At 44.0% G+C, this 20,373-nt stretch overlaps 1 long non-coding RNA gene across 1 annotated transcript in view; it reads left to right on the top strand.

The window, feature by feature from the left end:
* Positions 1 to 10,411: 10,411 nt before the first annotated feature.
* The window catches only part of LOC136645450 (uncharacterized), a 54,017-nt gene continuing 44,055 nt past the window's right edge, over positions 10,412 to 20,373 (top strand). Inside the window, exon 1 of the long non-coding RNA XR_010794135.1 lies at positions 10,412 to 10,745. This is a non-coding gene — a long non-coding RNA (uncharacterized lncRNA). The remainder of the gene's footprint in view (positions 10,746 to 20,373) is intronic.

Genomic DNA, 20,373 nt, shown 5'->3' with positions numbered 1-20,373 from the left:
AGTACTAACCAGGCCTGACTCTGCTTAGCTTCCAAGATCAGACAAGATCGGGCATGTGCAGAGTAACAGTTGCTGTCACGTTATGGCAACTCCTGCGACGCCGCTGGAACCAACCGTATTGGCCTCTGCCTTTCCACTGGACCATTTCAGCGACGTGGAGAGGGGGGATTTGCTGCGTGGGTAACTGTCTATTTTCCATATCTACTTTACCTAGGCTTTGCACACTGGAGAGGACACTCTGTTCCAGAACCACCATTCAGAGCGCGACACCAGAGTCTTCTGAGACTGAAGAATGCCAACATAAGATTTTAAGAGCCCAATCCTATGCATGTATACTCGGAAGTAAGCCCCATTATAGTCAATGGGGCTTAGATAATTGTGGATAGGATTGCAGCCTCAATTACTTGTGTTGGTTAATAAAGCTTAATAATTATAATCACAGGATGAACTAGAAACACGCATCTGTTTTCTACTGAGCTCAACCATTGGTCCACCTAGATCAATTTTGTCTACACTGATAGTCAGTGGATCCCCACAATTTCATACAGGAGTCTTTCCCAACTACCTGGAGATGCAAGAAATTGAATTTGGATATTTTTGCATGCAATACATGTTGCTGTGCCCCTGAGCTACAGCTTCATTTCCTATAGATGGAGTAGAAAATGCTGCATGTGCCAGTTTACCATATTGTACCCAGTTTATCATATTGTACTTTTACTGTATTGTACAACCATTTGATAGACTGGGAATCTGCACTGGATTGCTGAGTGGTGAGGAAAATCTTATCACACTCTGTACCTGAGCCAAAATCAAGAGAATCAGAACAGTGGCCACTTCTTGCCTTGTGTTTTGTAGCTTACTGAGTGGTTACATGCCCACCATGGTAAATTGCCACTTGGCAAATGTTCCCTTGTATTTACTGATAGTGGAGGGTTACTTAAGAAATTCACCATGTTTCAGTAGCAACTTTTTGGAGTATAGTAATTGTAGACTTTAGTATAAATCTACAGCCACAACATCTCTGAATATGCTTTTTCGGATAGTTTAATATACCACAGTCCAGATTGTGGTATTGGAACACTGTACAGGAATACTTTTGAGGTATATGAAAATTATTTCTACAAAGAAAACAATATTTTCTTTTCTTGCTGTTCATTCTTTGTGGATGGTGATGGGAAAACTTTCATGCAACCTCTGAAATGTTGCAAACATGTGCTTGTGGCATTGCTGTTTTATGCTTTTTCCAACACGCATGAGATCCGGAAATACAGGGAATTTTTGAAAGAGTCAACTTTTAGGATTCTTCCAGATCAAAAATCTCCAGCCAAAGTTCCAGTACAAATCAAGAGATGTGCATGCTCAAACTGGACCCATCCAGATCTCTGAACATTTTGAGGTTCACACATATTTAAGAAAATAACCAATGAGAGTGGAACAAATTAGCAATCTCTTGACTGAGAGGCTTGCCACATACCATGAAATACCACAGTCTTGTCTTACATTGTGTCTGTATTTTTTGTTATTTTGGGCTGGAATTCCCAGGCATTTTAGAGACTGGATTAATCAAATGGAAGTGAGTGATCCTATAGGTACTGACTCCAAACCGAGTTGAGTCTATAATGGGCTATTATGTCTGATAGCCCTATGACAATGTTATAGTTTGTATGGAGAGCCTATATGTAGAGGAGGGAGTGAGTCAGCTAGTCATGCCCTGCAGTGGTCATGCCCCCTGGACATTCTTGCATTCGGTATTAATCACGTTCTTCTGTGGACAGCTGGATGAAATGGTGTGGGAGCATGGCTGGATTTGATGATGAAATGGTGTGGCACAAGACTGAGAAGGCTAAAGGGGGTGGGCCTAGGCTTGGAAGGGGGAATAGGATCTCAGCATGCATGGCTCCCACTGAGATCCTCCTTCTTCCACCCCAGTCCAACACACTCCTAGCCCAGATCCTCCCTGATCATCCCCATAATTTCCCCCACTGCCAACCTACCTGATCCATCAGTGGTTCTGTAGCCCACTGCTGCCAGCGCAGGGCTTACCAGTTCCCATGCCATCAGTAGTAAGCCACAGGAAGATGGAGTAGTTGTGGCATGAGTGGTCCCATCTTTGGTGGACTGTAAGGCCAGCATAAGACTGGGCCATAAATTTAGGATATAACTCATTATTTTCAGACCACTTTTGTTAACTTGTTTTGTCTCAGCTGATGTGTATTCCCATTCCTTTCTGTGTACAATTCATGCATCAGATGAAGTGGGGTCTCTCCTACAAGAACTCGTGCCACATTGGACTAGTTCATTTTTAAGGTGCGTCTCAGTTTATGCTGGATTGTTACTGATACCGCTGCCATTACCTTCAACGGATCCACAATGGGGTATCACATGTGAATTGTATGTGTTCTGAATAATAATTACAGAGATTTCTTTTTAATGGTGAAAAAATTAGTTTTTAACACCAGTGAGAACATGGCATATTTAGTTAGTGCAAACCAAAATAGTATAAAATGAACAACATTGCTTACGTTACAATGAAAATGCTCTATTCCATATCATGTGCTTTCAAAACACAGTCCAATGTGTTGGTGGTGGACCTGGGACAGGGTCAGAGCGCCATGTTTGCTGCGCCCCTGCTGCCCTCACTCACCTTATCGCCCTGCCTGTCTGTCCGAGCTGTTCCATGGGCAAGTGAGGTCCCACTCAGCAGTGGGCAAAAGGCCTTCTGAGGTTTTTCTTGCTGTTTTAAGCAATACTTCCAGTTTTGTCAGGAAACCAGAAGTATTGTTTAAAACAGCAGGAGAAGCCTGAGAAGTCTTTTCGCTCGTTGCTGAGTGTCACATGAGGCTCCATGAGCCTCGGTGAGTATCCTGGGAAGGGAGGGGGCAGCATGATGGAGGGTGGGCAGCATGTCGCGGACCTGCCTCGGGGCGCAATGAGGGCAGGTCTGCTACTGCTAGGCAGTTTACTCAGAAGTAAGTTCTACTTTATTCAATAGAACTCCCAGGAGAGTGCGTATAGGATTGCAGCCTTAAAAAACTAAAAGATACACTGCAGGATCGCATCAGCTTTAAAATTTGTTGTTAGGAAAGCTGACAGGAGTTTGGATACATTGCCAGTTACAGCTGATTTTATTTTCAGGTCTTGGAGGTTACCCACGACTTCTGTTCTACAATGTAAACTCAGCATGCAGTACTAATGAACTCCAGGAATACGGCTTTAAAAGTTCCTGAGAGGTTATCAAATCACCTTCTTCCTCTGCCTTACAACATTTCCCATGGACAATTACTTTTAGTATTCTTTGTTTAGTGCTTCTGCCATCCTCCAATTCACAGAAGATTCCTGGCTTGCCAGAAGTAACCAGGAGCCAATCGCTGCAATTTTAGATTTGGAGGTCAAATGAGTAGTTGTTATATAATATATATCTTCTTGCTCATATAAGCTTCCCTGGGGAAAGACTCTAAATCATCTAAAAAGCGGTGCTCCTCTTTTTTGTTAGCAGGGGGAGAGTAACTGGCCCTCCTCACTAGAACAGAACTAGTGTCTGTTCTAGTGGCTGTCTGCTGGTGTTCTTTTGCATCTTTTTAGATTGTGAGCCCTTTTGGGACAGGGAGTCATTAGTTATTTGATTTTTCTCTGTAAACCGCTTTGTGAACTTTTTATTGAAAAGCAGTATATAAATACTGTTAATTAATTAATTAATTAATTAATTAATTAATTAATTAATTAATAATAATAATAATAACAATAATAATAATATTAGATTGTTCTTGAACTAATTTGGTTAACAATAATGAATAATGACAAATCATCTCTGCTAAGCTGAATTCAGAGATTTCAAGCATGACTAAACTCTATGATGCAACTAATAGTAAAATATTTAGACTTGCTTTTTAACAACAATATTTAGACTTGCTTTATAATTTGCCGACGATGCAGCTGTCACTACCCACTCTGCCGGAGATCTCCAGCAGCTCATGGATCGTTTTGGCAGGGCCTGCCAGGATTTTGGACTGACGATCAGCCTAAAGAAAACACAGGTCATGGTTCAGGATGTGGACTCACCTCCCTGCATTACAATCTCTGCGCATGAACTGGAGGTTGTCCATGACTTTGTGTACCTTGGCTCAACGATCTCCGACACTCTTTCTCTCGATACTGAGCTAAGCAAACGCATCGGTAAAGCAGCTACCATGTTTCCCAGACTCACAAAGAGAGTCTGGTCCAACAAGAAGCTGACAGAACATACCAAGATCCAGGTCTACAGAGCTTGCGTCCTGAGTACACTTCTGTACTGCAGCGAGTCATGGACTCTCCGCTCACAACAGGAGAGGAAACTGAACGCTTTCCACATGCGCTGCCTCTGACGCATTCTCGGCATCACCTGGCAGGACAAAGTTCCTAACAACACAGTCCTGGAACGTGCTGGAATCCCTAGCATGTATGCACTGCTGAAACAGAGACGCCTGCGTTGGCTCGGTCATGTCGTGAGAATGGATGATGGCCGGATCCCAAAGGATCTCCTCTATGGGGAACTCGTGCAAGGAAAGCGCCCTACAGGTAGACCACAGCTGCGATACAAGGACATCTGCAAGAGGGATCTGAAGGCCTTAGGGATGGACCCCAACAAGTGGGAAACCCTGGCCTCTGAGCGGTCCGCTAGGAGGCAGGCTGTGCAGCATGGCCTTTCCCAGTTTGAAGAGACACTTTGCCAGCAGTCTGAGGCAAAGAGGCAAAGAAGGAAAGCCCATAGCCAGGGAGACAGACCAGGGACAGACTGCACTTGCTCCCGGTGTGGAAGGGATTGTCACTCCCGGATTGGCCTTTTCAGCCACACTAGACGCTGTGCCAGAACCACCTTTCAGAGCGCGATACCGTAGTTTTTCGAGACTGAAGGTTGCCAATACCAATACCAATATTTATAACAAATTAGACAGTTTTAAGTAACTTTATGTACATACTCGCTGACGCACTGTTCTTCAAACAGATTAAAAAATGCACTACTTGCTGTCAGTCAGTGGCGTAGCTAGAGGAGGTGCCAAACACTAGGTTTTGCAGGTAGCCTCACTGCAGCACGCAAGTGGCCCCTCCCACTCCCCTTCGGAGCTCTTGCAGGTGTGGGGAGCAAAACAGAGGTGAACACCTTTGTTTTGCTCCCACCACCCAGAATGACTCTGAAGGGGAAGGGAAGGGTTCACTTGCACACTGAGGTGAGTCTCCCTGCAAAACTTAGTGCTTTGTTCCCCCTCTGGCTATGTCACTGCAGCTGGTGAGCATAGGATTGGGTCATACGTTTCCCTGATTTCAAGCAGATTGTCTACAGCAGCTGTTCCATTGTCCACCTGAAGTACATCTGCATACACTCAGAGAGATCCACATGCACAATTGCATCTGTGTACCTGGATAGATGAACTGACACATATGTATTTAATATTGTGATACAATAGTTGGTTGCGTGATGTTGACAGTTTAACTGACCAATTTTGTTTTTAAACAACATTATGTTTTGCTAATCATGAATTGAGGAACATCCTCTTCTTTCCCAGTTTTAATTATTTGCAGATCACAAAGAATCACATTCATCAATATTGAAGAAATGGCATCTTCCTCAACTCTGCACACGATATAATCACCTTAAATGTCCTCTGTGTCTTGATTGCATAACAACATTTTGACTGAGACAATGCCAGATTTTCTGGCCCTCTGTACAGGAGATGGCTCTTCTTTTGTCACCTCTTAAACTCTCAGTATCATTTAGGGATCGGATTTACAACTGGCAGCGACAGCAATATCCAGAACAGAGGTGTCAAACTCATTTCATACAGCAGGCCAAATAGCACTCATGGCGCTTGCTGAGGGGCGAAATTCGTGTCATTAAGCAGGAAGTAATCTCAATAGGAAGAAAGTGATGTAATTAAGCAGATCAAGACCAAAAATAAGCACTTTTTATCACTTAGGAACTTATTAGCTGCAGATGACAGAAGAGAAAAAATGAAAATATGGAAGTGAGTTGCGATCATTTTTCTAACATTCTACAGGCTGCAGGGAGCCCTACAGAAGGGACGGCAGGGCTCTCTACACCCCCAGATTCCAGCAGCAAGTAAGGACAGTTTAAAAACAGCGCCCCTTCCCCCACCGTGGTGCAATCTTGGGGATCGCATCGCTGCTTTCCTCCTGCCCCTTCCCATACCTCTGCCCCTTAGAGGGAAAAGGGCAGGCGTTCTCAGGCTGGTGAGTCACGACCCACCAGTTTGAGAACCACTGGATTAGAAAATAAGAGAACATTATTATCATTTCAAAAGAACAAGACAAAGCTTTGCGTTTCAACAGTAAAATCCAAAAAATCATTGTAAACTGCCTGTCCATGATCGCTAGCAGCACCTACCACCACCCAAACAAGCAACCGTGGAATCCATCTATTCCTTAACAATGGAGTGACGGGAGGGGAGCGATTGCATAAGCCAGAATTCAAAACTTCAAATCCTAAGCCCGTTATAAATTAGTTAAAAGGGTTTTTCTCCTACAAACAAATTTAGCAATATAATTTATCCTGTATTGAGGCCTTGATCACATGAACAATTAAATCCACATGCTCTCCAATGCAATCCAGTCTTGACTTGGTTTGTTCCTGTGCTAGTAAAGGGAGTTCTGTCTATCACAACTACAATATATTTCAGACTTAAACCATCACTGTTCCTTTTTTTGTCCTGAGCACTGACAATCCCATTTATTGCAGCAATATAGAGATTATAAATACTGTAGTAGCAACAGTCATACGTTATGCTTACAGGCTTTTATCACTGCTTAGGACAAAGAAAGCAACAGTGATGGTTTAATCCTGGAATACATTGTAGTTGTGAACAGGGCCTCTGAAGAGGAATTTTATCTGGGGGTACGAAGTTTCTTTTGGGCCCTTTTGCAAAGGGGGGCTGAAAGACAGGGGAGGGTGGTGATGAGCAAGCAGAATGGGGGCAGGGAGGGACAAAACAGGATAGAGAGAGGGTGGAGACAGCTGGAAAAGTCTTTGGAGCCCAAGTCTACTCACCCATGTTGCATTGGCAGCTAGATACAGTAATACAGAAAACCAAACACACTCCTAAGTCTCTCTAAAATCTCTTAAATATAGAAAATCATTGCAGAAAATTAGCATCATCATATTTAGGCTCACACTAGAATGGAAAGTGTCCTGTGCATAGCAAAACTTACTTCTGCAGCAGCTGTAGCCCTGCAGCTGTGCCCCTGAGATCCTACACTCTCCTTCATTGCAAGCAGATCCACAAGCCAAAATGCTGTTGTAGCAAGCCAGTTTCATCCCAGATTTGACACTGTTATTATTATTATTATTATTATTATTATTATTATTATTATTATTATTATTATTATTATTAAGAACAGCCCCACTGGATCAGGCCATACTGGATCAGCCCCACTGGATCTAGTCCAGCTTCCTGTATCTCACAGCGGCCCACCAAATGCCCCAGGGAGCACACCAGATAACAAGAGATCTCATCCTGGTGCCCTCCCTTGCATCTGGCATTCTGACATAACCCATTTATTATGTAATAACAATAACAATAACAATAACAATAACAATAACAATAACAATAACAATAACAACAACAGTGTCAAATCTGTATATAAATACTTATTATTATTATTATTATTATTATTATTATTATTATTATTAATAATAATAATAATAATAATAATAATAATAATAATAATAATAATAATAATAAAACAGTATTTATATACCGCTTTTCAACTAAAAGTTCACAAAGCGGTTTACAGAGAAAAATCAAATAACTAAATGGCTCCCTGTCCCAAAAGGGCTCACAATCTAAAAAGATGCAAATGAATACCAGCAGACTGCCACTAGAACAGACAGTGCTGGGGTGAGGTGGGCCAGTTACTCTCCCCCTGCTAAAAAAAGGAGCACCCACTTGAAAAAGTGCCTCTTACCCAATTAGCAGGATGTTAAGGAGTGTCATGTATTTGTTCCTTGGCCCAGCATATATGGCTTGCCAGTAGCTGCAGCTGGACACTCGTGGTAGTGTCCTCAGCTTCCCGTGTGGGCAACAAGTCTGAGTAGATAGGAAAATGTAAGATCTCCTTTGGCTCCTGGGCCCCCCTTTTAACCCTAGGCCCAGGTACAAATTACCCCCTTTACCCACTCTCCGAGGCCCTGGTTGTGATAGATAGAAATCCCTTTACTAGCACAGGAACAAACCAAGTTGAGACTGGATTGCATTTGAGAGCATGTGGATTTAATTGTACATGTGATTAAGACATCAATACAGGATAAATTATATTGCTTAATTTGTTTGGAGGAAAAAAACTCTTTCAACTAATTTATAATGGTTTCAGGATTTGAAATTTTGAATTCTGGCTTATGCAATTGCTCCCAATCACTCCATTGTTAAGAAATGGGATTTCACTTGGATCAGGAAAGGAAAATAAATACCTCCTGCAGAGAAAATAATTTACATAATCATTCAGGCACTGAAGCTTGTTTGGTGCATTGGGAGAAGTCAGGCTTGGAGGACCTTTTTCCAGGTTATGGCCTATTAAGTCCAGCTCCATGACTGAGGGAGAGGCTGCTCAAAATACAAGTCAACATGGTGCACAGTAAGAGCCCAGTCCTAGGGTGCCCAGCACTGCTGGGTGTCACAAAATCTGTAGGTGCTGGACCTCTGTACTGGAAGGATGCTGTTGAGGAACGCTGGGTGGTAAGTATCCCTGGCAGGTTGCAGGAAGGCCTTTTTGGGTGGGAGAGGGTGGGGAAGGTGGGGAGTGGGCGGAATTGGGTAGAGGGAGGGAGGTTCAGACTGCTGATTCATCTGGGAGGGGGTGGGGACAGTGACAGAGGAATCCTATCCGCTTTGCTGAGTTGCAGAGCCTGACATGGGTCTCTTTGATTTCTGCACCAGCTCAGGAGCTGGTGCTGATCCAAAGAGACCCATTGGGGCCAGCCAAGTTCCACATGGGGTAAGGGAGTCAAGGAGACTCCGGTGGTTGCTCTGGCCTGCTTCTTCTGTGTGCTGCTCCCTGGCTCATTCGACTAGAGGCCAAACAACACCAAAGCACAAGGAGCTGCACGGTAGTTTACACATCAGTGGTACAATCTTTCTTTTGGGAATTTACTTGTGGCTGAAAAAGCTGAGCACCACTGTTTTAACAAGATATGCCTGACGACTGCTGCCATTCCTAGCAAGACGTTTTGCCTACCGTTTGCGATGTCAAAACGGATACGTAGACACTCACTGTTGTTTCCAAGAAGCAGAACTCAGGGTGACTCTCAAGCATGAAAAATTATTTATTAACTGCATCTGTCTGTGCTGCGAAGCAAAACTTATGTCATCGTTGTGTCACTTTCATGGTTTCATGCCAAATCTACAATGGAACAAGAATCTCTCTCTCTGTCTCTCTCTCTCTCTCTCTCTCTCTCTCTCTCTCACACACACACACACACACACACACACACACACACACACACACAGTCAAGTGAGTGAGGGTTGTGGGAGAAGGAGAAAAACAGTGAGCAACAAGGATTTTGTCTGAAGGCAGGTCAACACTTGCCCAAGATAATAGTTGATGACTGGTTCACTTTGCATAGTGAGAGCCACCAGAGCGAACTGGGCTGTGTATTGTCAGGCTGATAAAGAAAACAGTCACACCATAAGATATGCTCTTCTGGCTGGAGCCAGTTTTATAAGCTACTTTCAGTAGGAACCCATTTGTTTTTCTTTTTTCGTAAAGCACCTTGAATATTTTTAGGTGTGATTTCCAGCATTGCGGCTGCTGTGATTCTACGACTCCTACCACTGGCGCTGTTGAATTTGCTCGACTGCTCTTGCTTGGGGGAAATAATCTGTCAAAGATGAATTTGAAAAATATGACATCTCAAGGAAACGGCATCGTTTCCAACAGTACGCCAAGGGTGGAAAGATAGCAGTTGAAGACGTTCTGTACTTGGTTGAATCAGAAATTTGAATCTGATTTATTAAAAAAAAATTTTGGTTAGCACAACCCCCACAAAATCTCCTTAGTTGTATTTATTTTGGCCTTGATACTGTCACAGATGTTCATTATTACACAAGGAAAAAAAATCACTGTAAGCATAGTAGCTGCTTTTTAAGAGAGGAAAGTTATTGGAATCACATCTCTAAGCGTATTTATGTGCAATCTCACCATAGTGTGCCTGTTTTAGGAACCTGCTGGGATCTTTTTGTTTCCTTTTGGGAACAATACAGTGACGCAAATCCACTTGGCCATGCAAGGGGCTGTTGAGATTAGTCAATGGCTTAGCTGGTGAGTGGGTGAAAAAAGGGGGTCCAGCTTAGGTAGAAAAAAAATCCTTTCAAAGGATGTTTTTAAGGCTGAAGGAGATAAGACAGTCCCGTAAAGCTTTTATCACTTTCTTGGGCCATGTCTCTGTAGATGTATCTGCAGGAATGTGGTCCCTGCCATTTTTACAGTTCTAGTCACACGGGAATTGTAGCTGACCTTGTCAACCCTAACAGAGGTGCTTTACGAAGAAGACCTTTTAATGCACCTCCCCGGCTTTTAAGAGGCCTATAAATAAACCTGTGATGGTTGCCAGCATCAGAGCTGCAAACTTGAATTATATTCAGCTTTTCAGAGCAAGGATTGCATAGTGAAGCCAAGGCTACACCGACAAACCTCCAGGCTGCTATCTACCAGCCATTTACTTCAGAGTAGCTCCATTGACATTTAGGGCCTAATTTGAGGTAAGTGACTTATGGTTTGCAGTCCCAGTGTTGCTTGTGATGCTTGACTAACAGTGCAAGCCTATGCATGTCTTCTCAGAAGTAACAGCCCAGGCCTAAAGCCAGTGGCTCCTCCGGGTGCAGCAGTGCCAAAATGGCTACTGCTGCATACAGCAGCACCAACAAGGCCACCAGAGGTCTCCTTGGGGGAAGCCCCAAGCCCCCAATGGGGGTCAAGTCTGCACTGGCTATTTTGCTTGTGCAGACTTGAGGGACTCTGTGTCAGTTCCACACCCCTTCTGCTTCCACTTGCTTCACCCTCCCCCCGCCCGGTTCTGTCCACTTTCCACCTCCTCCCTACCCCAATACTACTTACTGCCAGCCAGCCTTCTGAGTGGTGCTAAGGGTCAGTGCCAACTGGCGCTGGGCCACTGCCAGTGGCCCTTCCTCTCCAGGTACCACGGACATGCCTTATGGCATGTTTGTGACACCTAGCACTGGTGCTAGAGCTCAGCACCGGTGCTGCTACTATTTAGGATTGGGCCTTGAGTCCTGTTGTATTCAGTGGGGCTTACTCCCAGGCAAGTGTGTACAGCAGCGAATTTCAACCTTTTTCCTCTCATGAAAAGATAAGAAGGCGCTAAAATTGTCAAGGCACATTGTCAGTTTTTGGACAACTCACAAGGCACACTACACTGCCAGCCAGGGTCTGACATCCCCCAAAGGCCCTGGTGACCCTCCCCCAAACTTCCATCGGACCATTCGCGACACACCAATGTGCTGTGGCACAGTGGTTGAAAATCGCTGGTGTATAGGATTGCAGCCTAATTTTTATTGTAGAGGTCATTTTTTTAGATTTTATTATTCAGTCCTTTTTTCTTGGTTTCAAGCTATGAGATTGCTTGTCTAACATATAAATTGATTTATAATAATAGAACTGATTAATGTGCCTTGGATATGGACCTAATTAATACATTTCTTAAAGTGTTTTTATCACTATGCTGTATCAAGGGATCAGGGCAGGATATGATCTATAAGTATTATTTCAACATTAGTCCACTTAGTGTAATTAAACCTGCCAGCCTGACCACAACCCAAATGAATTCTGGTAGGTCCTATAGAAATTCTGTCATGCTAATTTATCACTAATGTTGGAATTCTGGTGTAGTGCAATGGGCAAGAAACAGAAGCTGCAATTAGTGTCATATTGCACCCAGGACAGTGATTTTCACAACATCACATTATGATGTTACTTCTGGGTTCTTCCCAGAGGAGGGAGTGCTCACTTTGGTGGTTTTGCGCACCCTGTTCCTTTTTCTGTGGAGGCCCCCCTTCAAAGAGGAACAGAAGACATGAATCCAGCAGCCCCCCTGGTGAGGGCCAGAAGCCACCCAGAGTACTGCAAACAGGGGGCACTGGCCACTGCTGCTCACCAACTGGAAAGTTTGTGCCTGTAGCCCCTCCTCCACAGTGGTGCCCAGGGTTCCTTTCCTCAAAATATGCCCGTGGCTTCAATCTTATACACACTTACCTGGGATTAAGTTCCACTGAGCTCACTAAGGCTTACTTTTGAATAGACATGCCTAGGATTGTGATGTGAGACTGTGAATCAGGACTTCCTGGCTTCCAATTTCACCTTAGCCATGGTCTCACTAGGTGGCCTTTGCCAGGCCACTTCTTAGTTTCAGTTTCTTAGCTGCAATACTGAGTTAATATTACATCAAGATAGTACGTGTGTTTTGACTTTCAAAAAATGCAAAGCTAAGAGCTCAATTGGCAGGCACCGCTGCACATTACAGTACCACCAAAATGGTTGCTGCTGTATCCTGTGGGGCCAGGGAAGCTGCTGGAGGTCTCCTTGGGGTCAGAGAATATCAGCTCCCTTGCCCTGGTGGCCCCAACGGGTCTCCTCAGACTCCAACGGGTCATGCCAGGCTCCATGGCTCCGGAGAGGGGATAGGATTCAACAGCAGCTTCTGCTGCTAACCCCACAATCCTCCTGGGTCCAATCACCCCTTTGGCTCTCCCTCCCTCCACCTAGTTCTGCCCCTTCCTGCCTTCCACCCACCCTCCGTCCTCCCAAAAAGCCCCCTGCCGCTCAGCGGGGATATACCTCTAGGTTTCCATTGTCTATGTCCTTCAAGCATGAAGGCTCAGCACCTACAGACATGGCATCTCTGCTGGTCCTTCATGTTGCCTGCCAGTGGCAAACTGCCTTATGGTACTTCCACAACAGCCATTGCCAGGGCAATGTGCCAGCTGCCAGCGCTGCCCCGCAATAGGAACAGGTTGTAAGTATACTTATTGATTCTGACTTCCTCTGCTTTCCCATATGCTAAATAATTTTTTCTGCATTTGAAATCTTTCTTCTGTTCATTGATGCACTCTATCCTGCCATTCAATCTAGAAGGCTCCCCAAAATTGACTTGATAGAATAATAAAACACATTAAGCCTGCAAGCCTACCCATACTTGCATGGGAATAAGTCCCACTGAATAATAATAATAATAATAATAATAATAATAATAATAATAATAATAATAATAATGGTATTTCTATACTGCTTTTCTTGGTCCTCAGATTTCTCCTTAGACTTTATTCAAGGCGGTTTACATAGGCAGGCAATTTAAACCCCTGTAGGGATTTTTACAATTTGAAAGACGGTTTCTATCTTTCAAGAAACCACAACATTCAGATGTTTCTTTCTTGATCTGGTCGCACACTCTGGCCTCCATCCTCCCACGCTCAGAGCAGATGGAATCGCTCGGCTCAGCTTGTCAGCTGCTTCAAGGTCGCACGGTGCCAGTGGCCTCGAACTGGCGACCTTCAGATGTTATCTTCAGGCAAATGGAGGCTCTAGACCAGACCTCCTGCAACAGGACTTACTTTTGAGTAAACACACAAAGGCTTGCATTCTAGGTCTGCTTTTACCATTCTAATACTTAGCATTGCCTTGGGTTAGCATATCCTCCCTTCGCACAAACCCATTCTCATTTCATCATTGTGCCTGTTTCCAGTCCCTGCCAGCACATCACAGCCTCATGACTGGTAGCTGAGCAATCGGTTGCTCAGTACTTCCTCCTGCAGTCCCCCCTGGAACAGCAGGTCCTCTTGCTGTCCAAACAGAATGATGAAGGTCAGGTGCAAAACTGTGCTTCAGGTGAGCTGCTTCGTTGCTGGGCTGGAAGCTTCTTGCTACCTTCCCTCCCCCTCTTGTCGCTGTCCAAGGTGGAGAGGAAGGTACTCGGTACAGCAGCTGGTCTTTATTGTCTTAAAGTCTATCCTTGACAGAAGGCTTATTGAATTGAAAAAGTACTAGGTATGTTTTGAATGGTAGTTACAATAAAGACTTGGGACACAATCCTCACAAACTCACAGCACTTACATACTGAGAGCTCCCCACCAGGCTGAATAGAGCCTTGTTTCTTTCCTCCCCACCCCCAACATGCATACAAGTAGTGAGTGTAAGCAGTGCACTAGGGTAGTCTCTGGAATGGGCATTCTTTCCTTGACATGCCTCCTATGTCCCCAGCCAGCCCTCCAGTTTGTGATATTGAATGGATACATGGCTGGGAAGAATGACTGCATTGCAGCATAGAGAAATGAAGGGTTAGATAAGGATGTGGGAAGTACACGCTGATCTTTTTTTCTTCTTCTTCTGCATTCTCCCCAGAATGAGAGGACAGATTGCTGTCCTGAGGGCCTTAGAATCCCCACAGACTCAAGGGAGACAACAGAGAATGGGAGAAATGGAGATAGTCAAGCAGGGGAATAATATGGGGTTGTTTCAGTTACCTATATTTACAGCAAAAATCCTATGGATGTCTACTCAGAACTCTACTCAGACCTGAATTCAATGGGTGTTATTCCTAAGTGAGTGCATATAAGACTGGAACCTTAATTATGGAAAGAAATCTAAAGAGATTAAAACTTCCCATTCTATAGATTGCCCTGGTGTGCACACCCCAAGGGAAGGGGGGCAATGGCTCTGTTGAGACTTATGTGAATCCTGCCATGCATCTGCCTAGGAAAGAACTGTGCTCTTGGACTTTCTATATTACTTTTTGAATCAGCAGTTTTTGTGTTCAGATCTTAATCCACCCACATTTTCCAACACTCACTCTGAGAAATGACTGTCACCAACCCTGAGGCTTTGAAACAGGGTGGCCTATAAAATTAAATGAAGAATTGCCTTTTTCTCCATCGTTTTATGTGATGATTAATGTTTGAATCAATAACATTTAAATAGATATCTGCAAAATATATATCCCAAATTGGCCTCTTCAGTCACACTAGATGCTGTTCCACAACTACTTTTCAGAGCGCGATACCATAGTCTCCTGAGACTGAAGGATGCCAATGATGCAAAATATCTGTCTAGCCTATTTACACTCCCATGCCTGTGTAAAGCCGGTCTCACAAAAAATAGTAATGTAAAAAAAAAATGTTGTGTTAAAAAAAAAATCCACTTCTGTGGGCTGTCATTTTCCCATGCAATTTTACACCACCCAGTATACAGATGTTACACCAAAACAGCTGCAGTGAGCAGGAAAATCTCACACATCATGGGAAACATGCACATTTTGCATTTGTCGTGGTTTTATGAACATCTGAAAGTGAGAAATAGGGACTGCCTTATTAAGGGGCTTTACTACCCTTTACTACGGAAAATCTGTGGGATGAATTCTTAAGTATGTCTATAAGCATGGAGAAACTAACAAAGCAGAATGTGACATAGAACACACTAAAAAATCTTCTATACTATACTATACTATACTATACTATACTATACTGAAGGTTTACTAAGGGCACAATCCTAAGTGCACCTTGGGCCTGTGCAAGTTCCTTGCACCTGCCCAGGAGGGTCACAAACGTGCCATAAAGTATGTTTGCACCTCCTCTAGGATTGGCTGGGCTGGCTCAGGGACACATGCCAGCCCGCGGAGACTGAATCCACCTCCATGCCAACTTGGGCAGGGAGGCTTGCATCGGCTGAGCTCAGCCAATGCAAAGGTCAGGGGTGGGCAGGGAAGAGGTGGGGGAGGGATACGTTCTGGGGCGGGGGAAGGGTGGGTGGAGAGTGGTGCTGGGGTCGGCAGGTGGGCAGGCAGGCAGGGAGCAGGAGGCAGGGCTGGGACCCGGCAGACATACCAGATCCTAGCCCCTGTTCCCGACCAGTGTGGAATGACTGCAAGCTGCTCCGCTCTCCTCTAACTTATGCCACCTCCTGAAGTGGCGCAGGTCCAAGGAGACCCATTGGGACTGCAGTGGCTTACCTGGGGGTAAGGGGAAGAGTTTCCCCTTACCTCTGGCTGAGTCACATTGCGCCCCTATCTTGCGATGGATACAGCGCAAGCTTCCTGGCCTGCTTATTCCAGTGCAAGATAAGATTGCACTGCGTGACAATCAAGAATGCCCCCGTTCCTTCCTCCTGACCATTTCATCCCCTCCTCATCCCTCTCGATGCCTTACCTGCTTCAGCAGCAGTGACTGGGACCAGCAATAGATGGGGTGCACTGTCACCTCTAGCAGCAGCACTCCCAAAATAGCTGCAGACTGTGTGCTCTGTGCTCTGTTGGCAGCCATTTTGTGACAGCAAGTTTCACTATCACAAAGCTCTCCGTAGCACCACCCAGTCCTGTGTAGGATTGGACTGCCAGTAATGTAATTCAGAAGCAAGAAATGGAATAAACAGCAAAAGCCTAATATTTTCCATGATATTGCTTTTTTGGGGATCACTTTTCTTGTTAGCAGAGAGTGGACTGACTGACAAGTTGCAGTGCAAGATAGCCTAGAGGTTGAAAATGTGTGAACGGCAACATCAAAGAGAAGAAGGGGACTCCACATGGAGCAAAGGAGCTCACTCCACTGGTGAACTTAAAAAAACCAGGTCCCCTAGTCAGCTGGTTCACAAACAGTCCAAAACCCACTCTGGCAGGTGTAGCTGCATCACCAGAGCCTGTGCTGCATCCTACCACTGGAGGGGGGGCAATCCCAGAGTTCTCCTTTGGGTAAGGAACCTTTGTTCCCTTGTTCAGAGATAAGCCCTCACTGCCCCTCTGGGTCTACTACTTGGATCTTCACCATCTATATAGCTGATGCAAGTCTGAGTGGACTTGGAAAGGCAGATCAAGCCTGGGAAGGGAATAAGATATCAGCAGTGCCACTGCCACTGATACCAACCCCTTCCGGGCCTTGATACTCCCTCTTCCCTGCCCCAGACTCCTCCCAATTCCTCTCCACCCCTGCCCTATTCCACCCACCCCACCTCCCTCCCACCCACTTTGCTACACCAGGGGTTGTTGATGGGCTGCTGGTGCATTGTCACTGTTCTTTGCAGCAGCAGCCCAGCCGCACTGAATGGGGTGTTGCATTTTGCCATAAAGCCATAAAGAACCTTGTACTGCCAGAACCTCATAAGATTGGGTTGTAAAACGATGACACTCTTTAACTTAGGGGCTGGTTCATGCATGCATTTTGACCTGATCTCTTATAACTTTGTTAGACAGCAATCCTATCCACACTTTCCTGGGAGTAAACTCCATTGACTAAAATGGGACTTACTTCTGAGTAGACAGGCATAGGATTGGGCTCTTAATCAGCAGTGATAAGTTGCTAATTAATATATGAACTTCTTTCCAAGGATCAAGATGCTTTATACTGAATCAGACCATTGGTCCATCTAAATCTGGATTGTCAATGTAAAGGCTCTGTTTTCAGAAAATAATTTTTCTCTGCCCTACCTGGGACCTTCTGCATGCCAAGTATATTTAGTAATAGAGATAGTAATAGTGATACTTAAATGCTGCTTTTCAACAAAAAGTAGTCCACAAAGCAGTTTACATAGCTAAAGATATAAAATGATTGGTATGCTTTCTCTGAGTTATAGTCCTACTCCTTATTAACCAACCTGGAACCTTGCACACGTGAAGAACATTAGATATGCATTCCTGGTCAGAACATGTTGTCTTGTCCAGAGAGTTGGGTCCTGTTAAATAATTGTGAAGCGCCCAGTGTCATGTACCTAGTATCTCAATCCCCAGAAACTCCATCTCCATTCTTGTAGGGTGTGTTCCACCTTCACATATGTGGTGGCTTGTTCCCACACCATATGGACAATACAATGCAAGATTCAAGAAATGTATGTAATCCTTGAGATGCCCCTTGCAAATTTTTTTTTTTTTTAAATTCATAACTGCAGCCTCTAAGAACCAAGTAGGCAATGCCTTCCAGGATTAAATACGGGATTCAGATTGGAATTTAAGGGACAATATTTATTTATTTCAAATAACTATAGCCCAACTTTCATGGTACTCTGAGGACAACTAACCAATATGAAAACTATAAATGAATAACAACTCAACCTAAAAACCAATATGAGCAGCCAACATAGAGCATAATCTGAACAGTTAACTAAAAGCTTAGCTGGGCTTGCAAATCCCCATCTGTCAACCATATGCACATGTAGAAATCCTTCTTAAGAGAATGTGAGATGGGATGGTCATGCAAGTACACAGATGTACATGCATATTGTCTGCATCACAGGTTATGTCGTATGTATCTATGCTCACCATATTCAAGTCAACATATACAGGACTTCTTTTTTGGGCAGTGTCTGTGTGTGTTGCGGGGAGAACAGCCTGAAGTGATGACTTGCGTATGTGAAAGTGTTTGAATGTATCAAACACTTTGAAAATAATCTCCAATACAGTGCTTCCACTTGATGTCTTCAAGAAATTACCATACATGCATAAACAGAGCCTAAGGTTTTGAAGATGAGTAAACAATATCATATGTAATAGTATGGCTATGAATTGCATTATAAATTGGAATTGTCATTTTTTGGGGGGCTTATCAGCCATAGAACTAAATACCTTTTAATATGTTCCTGATCATCTTTCCAGTAAATGTGTGTATGCTGTTCTACATTTTTAATGGGAAAAGTGGAGATTAGTAGAAGCAGTACATTTCAAATAGTAGATCAAAGGAAGTTAACCAACAGAGCACTGACATTTAAAAGGTCATGCAACTTTAAGGGCTGGAAGACGAACAAAACCATTATTGCTCCCTTTTCATAGTGCTTTGTCTGGATCATTTTGCTAGCAAACAAAAGGGCTGAGCTAAGGTCTACCTTTAAAATAAAATGTCAAGCATGACATTACTAGATGTTGCTTTAATTGTTGGTCACTGAATAGCGAGTTTAGAGTCCAAGATCCAACAAAGCTTTTGTTGTAAAGAAATAAAAATCTGATCTGCTCTAAATGCTATCTGTCAGTATGAGAGACCCCTCCAAATTATGGTCAACTGTCTTGATGCATCATAGTCACAAATTAGGAATACTGTCACACCGCATGGAAAAATTGCATTTTTTCTTAAACAGCCCATGTAAAATATAGACAGCCAAGGAGAAACAATTCTAAAACAAAAGCCAATGCACAGTTAGTCAAATGTGTGAGTGAGAACCAGGATATTACAGAAGTAACAGCCTAATTCTGTGCATTTCTATTCAAAAGTAAGCACCACTTACCTCCATTGGAGTAGCTCCAATGGAAATTACAACCAGGTAAATATGCAAAGAATTGCCTCCTGAATGACATTACATCCAATTCCCAGCAATCCCACTTCTGCCCCCCACCCACTACCACCATCACCACACACACTCATAACTGTGCTATGGTTTCCTGGTAATAGTCACAGGCAGTAAAATACTGCCACAAAAAAGGTTTACTGTCTGTTCTGCTTGATTTAGCTCACAAGGAAATAGGCAGGTAAAAATGGTATTCCAAAGCAGCATGCTATTTCAACATGGTCACATTTCCTGTGCTATGAACGCTACAGCCCTGTTCAGACCCAATCCATTCCTGGGCACACGAGGGCTTCCTGATAGTGTACCTCACTTTGCCATGCCACACTGGATCAGGCCATCGGCTCATCTAGTCCAGCTTCCTGTATCTCTCAATAGCCCACCAAATGCCTCAGGGAGCACACAACAAGAGACCTGCATCCTGGTGCCTTCCCTTGCATCTGGCATTCTGAGGTAGACCACTTCTAAAATCAGAAGGTTGCATGTACACATCATGGCTTGTAATCCGTGATGGACTTTTCCTCCAGAAATTTGTCCAATCCCCTTTTAAAGACATCTAGACCAGATGCCATCACCACAACCTGTGGCAAGGAGTTCCACAGACTAACTACCTGCTGGGTAAAGAAATATTTTCTTATGTCTGTCCTAACTCTCCCAACACTCAGTTTAATGGCTGCCCCCTGGTTCTGGTGTTGTGTGAAGTTTTTGCTGCAGAACTAAGCTATTTTCCTCAGTAAGTGTTCACTTTAAGGGTGGGCTCACCATTGCTGCCAATAGGACCTTATGGCTGATAGATAAGCAGATGAAGCTCCACTCCTCCACCCTCCTCATGATCAGTGTTGTCTGCAGCAACCAACATTGAACATGGGAATGGACCTTCCAGCTGGCTGTCACTTGGAGGAGCAATCCCCGTGTATCATATTTGCCACTGCAAACAAAAAGGGGAGTGCAGGGCATGAACGTCATCAGCACAACACTAGGGCTAACTTCTGAATAGGATTGATCAAACTTCGATTATATTACTAGGCAGTAAGCCTTGTACGCCTCCTTTTATCAGATTCCTGA

This window comes from Tiliqua scincoides, chromosome 3 (genome assembly GCF_035046505.1).
Source record: "Tiliqua scincoides isolate rTilSci1 chromosome 3, rTilSci1.hap2, whole genome shotgun sequence".
NCBI classification, from domain to species: domain Eukaryota; kingdom Metazoa; phylum Chordata; class Lepidosauria; order Squamata; family Scincidae; genus Tiliqua; species Tiliqua scincoides.
This window is presented reverse-complemented; position numbering and strand designations above follow the sequence as displayed.